Source organism: Emys orbicularis, chromosome 21 (genome assembly GCF_028017835.1).
Source record: "Emys orbicularis isolate rEmyOrb1 chromosome 21, rEmyOrb1.hap1, whole genome shotgun sequence".
Taxonomy (NCBI): domain Eukaryota; kingdom Metazoa; phylum Chordata; order Testudines; family Emydidae; genus Emys; species Emys orbicularis.
In genome coordinates, this window is record NC_088703.1 from 21,952,272 (window position 1) to 21,955,990 (window position 3,719).

The following is a 3,719-nucleotide window of genomic DNA, read 5'->3' on the forward strand; positions in this document are numbered from 1 at the left end:
CGACTTCCCCTTGGTGAATCCATGCTGACTGTTCCTGATCACTTTCCTCTCCTCTAAGTGTTTCATAATTGATTCCTTGAGGACCTGCTCCATGAATAAATTAAAAAACTTGTTTCTTGTTTTCCCTAAAACCAATTTGTGGAGTTTGTAACTGGGGGGCGAAACGCCGTGCGGCTCTTCCTCCCCATTGCAGGAGGGGGCGGATTTCAGGAGCTTGCGCTGTGCAGGTCTCTGTGCAGCGCACGGCAACACAATTGGGGGGTTGCACCCCAGAGGGGGGGAGCACTGGAGTGCTGGGCTATTCCCTAGCTGAAGCCTTCCCAGGTAGAGCGGATCTCCGTGTCTGTCTGTCTGCGGCTGGGCGTGTCCCTACCTGTGTGTGCTGGAGGAGGCTTGAGGGCCTGGCTTAGCAGGACAGGGTGAGGGAGCCCAGGCTGGTGGAACAGGCGGGCTCAGTGGTACCCCAATACATCAGGTGGCACCCCGCAGTGGGGGAGGCGACTCATCACAGACCCCACTCACCTCCCAGAGCTGGACTCGAACCCAGGAGTCCTGGCTCCCAGCCCCCACTCCCCTCCGCTCTAACCATTCAACAGACAGAGACGGTCCCATCACTCTGGACACTCCTATGAGAAGTTGTCCGATGTAGGTCATTGGCTGCTCCGTGTGGGGCTCTGAACCCCGCCAGCCCAGCTCCAATCGCCCCCGATCTCCCCAGCGCAGCCCACATCAGCCGGGGGGCCCAGGTGCCCAGTCCTCGGCCGACCAGCCAGGTCCTGGTGAGTGGATCCCATTGGCAGCCTGTGGTTGATTTAGCCAGATGTCCCACTGCGCAGCGGGGAGAGATCGGCGTTGATCCCGATCCACTGGGGCAGGAAAGCGGCCTCAGGCTTGAAGATCTTGAGAAAGGGGGAGTCGGGGAGGGTGTAGTTGGCCAAGTAGATGGTCTCCCCCCCAGCCAGGTAACCAGCCCAGATGCCAAAGGTCCCGATGGTCATGATCGTGTGGTTGCAATGGGCCAAAAGAGCAAAGTCCATCCCCGGCGACGACTCCTTCCCGTCCCCCGAGAAATACACGTCCCCCCGCGAGGCGTCGATGTTCTCCCGGCACCACTCCATCCCGTTGCTGGTCACCACGAAGACCAGCTCCTGGTACTTGGCCCGGAAATAGCCCATGGCCTTCTCCAGGTAGGCCTTGTCCGCCACCACCCCCTTCCAGATCTGTGGCATCACCCGGACGTAGTCCCCCCTCCGGACGTGGACGCCCACATAGGTCACGTTCTGGCGCTGCCCACGCAGCCTGGCCAGGTACCGGTTGGCCGCCTCCTTGACGTGGTCGTGGAAGGAGAATTCCTGGAGGATCTCCTGCTGGAGGTGGTGGTAGAAGGTCCAGGAGCAGGGGTAGCCCGTCAGCCGGACGTATTTCCCCTCGATGTGCCTGTACTCCTCCGACATCCAGTCGTGGAGCTCATAGTCCTTCCATAGGATACTCCAAACCCTGAATCTGGAGAGCACGGGCAGGGTGATGCGGAAGAGCGGCGCCAGCTGTTGGTGCATGTCTGTGGGGATGTAGGCCTGGCGCCCGTTCATCTTGGCCAGGGCGTAGAGGGTGGCGTATTCCCCCATCTGGTTCCCCATGCGCCCGGCGGAGTTCACGGTCCACATGCCCCGCTCCGTGGGGTGGGGCGGGGACCCCTCCATTACATTCGGGGAGGGGAGCCTCTGACTTGCGGAGGGGAACCGGCTGCTTAGGTGGATGAGGAAGGAGAAGGTCATGATGGCCAGCAGGTAGAGGGTCAGCTTGAGGAGCGGCCGGAAGGGGACCCAGGAGCCCGGGGCAGTCATGGCTCCCAGCCGTGATGAGGGAAGGAGATCCCAGCCTGGGGGAGGGGGGTGAATAGAAGGGAAAGGGGGGGGGGAACAGGGGAGGGAGGAAAGGGGAGGGATGGATAGGCGGGTGGTTAGAGGAGAAGGGGGAGGGGCTCTTCCTGGCCCAGGTACCTCTGTTCCCAAAAGGCCTCCGGCTGCCAGCAGAGCCCCGCCCCCGAGCTGCCCCCCCCCCCAGCCCAGCCGAGGGGCCGGTGACCCCAGCTCCAGCAGGACGTGTGTTGTTGGGGGGAGCAGAGCCACTGCTTGATCCCGGATCGGCCCTTTCAGCCGCAATCCAGCCCAGGGGCAGGCGAGAACAGTCAGAGCAACAGTGTTTCCACCCCCGCCCCCCACCAGCTCTGCTGGTGCCCCTCCGGCCTGATCCGCAGCCCCCCCTGCTGAGAGAGAACCCAGGAGTCCTGGCTCCCGGCCCCCCCTGCTGTAACCACTGGACCTCACTCCCCTCCCAGAGCCAGGGAGAGAACCCAGGAGTCCTGGTGAGCTGTGGTGGGGAAGGGTGGGTCACTGGGGCAGAAGGGGGCTGTCATGGTCACAGAGCACACTGACTGGGTGGGGAGGGGACGGAGGAAGGGTGGAGATGGAGGGCAAGGGGAGGGGGCAATGGCGGGAGAGGATGGAGGGAGGGGGGAAATGGAGGGGAGGGGGCGATGGGGGAAGGGGATGCGGAGAGGGTGGAGATGGAGGGAGAAGGGAGGGGGAAATGGGGGGAAGGGGAAATGGGGGGAGGGGAAAATGGGGGAGGGGATGGAGGGTTGGCGGAGATGTAGGGAGAGAGGAGGGGAAAATGGGGGGAGGGGATGCAGGGATGGGGAAATGGAGGTGGCAGCGTGGGAGGTTTCCGAGCCAAGGGGCAGGACAGGAGCAAAGCTGGGTTGGGCCGGGCCGGGGAGCCTGGGGTCCGAAGGGATCTGGGGGCCGAGCCAGGGTGATGCCCCCCTGCCCTCTCCCCTGGGCCTGCGGCCGAGGTCCCAGCCCTGGGTCTCTGGGCACACCTGTGCCAGGCCTCTCGGCACCCCCGGATGGATGGTTTGGGGAAGTTGAGCCAGGCCAGCATCAGCACCCCACACCCCAGTCCCACAGCACTCAGAGCATGGCGGGCTGGGAGCCAGGACTCCTGGGTTCTCACCCCGGCTCTGGCAATGGAGCGACTCCCTTTCAAAGCCACCAGCCGCCGGGCTCCCACCCTCCTCCCCCAGCTCTTGGGGCCCCGGTCCCAACCTCCCCCCGCCCCCGTCTCTGGTCCCCGGGTCAGGTCGCCCGCTGCCATGCGAGCGAGCTGCTCTGCGGGGGTGACATCCTGCCACAGCTTCCTGAGCCAGCGCCCGGGCCGGAGCGAGACGTGAGGAAGTGTCACCGCCGGTAGGGGAGGCGTTACTCACCCCCATTCGCCCGGGGGGGTGTTTCTTGATGCTTTTCGCAGCCCCGCTCAGCGCAGACAGGGGGCGTCCCGCGTCCCCACGGGCTCCTGGCACCTCCGGGCCCCCCGACATTCAGCCCCTGAGTCGCACACGGGGGGACGCCCGGCTGACGCGTTTCCTGTTTACAGCTGGCTTCCTCCGCCGGCTCCGGCTGCAGCCATTGGCCTCTCTCGGGCGAGTGCAGCTGGGACGGGTCAGGATCTCTGGGCTCGCGCCGCTTCACGGCCGGGGTTCGGGCCCCAGGTCCTGCCCCAGGCCCAGAGCTCCAGACTCGCTAGCACAGCTGGCCCCAGGGGGCGCTGGGCTGCAGGGGCAGGGCGGGGGGATCAGCAGGGGGCGCTGGGCTGCGGGGAGCGGGGCGGGGGGGTCAGCAGGGGCGCTGGGCCGCAGGGGGCAGGGCGGGGGGTCAGCA

At 65.5% G+C, this 3,719-nt stretch overlaps 1 pseudogene; it reads right to left on the reverse strand.

Annotated features, from left to right (window-relative positions):
- Positions 1-812: 812 nt before the first annotated feature.
- LOC135893016 (galactoside alpha-(1,2)-fucosyltransferase 2-like) lies at positions 813-3,379 on the reverse strand (annotated as a pseudogene).
- Between the last annotated feature and the right edge of the window lie 340 nt (positions 3,380-3,719).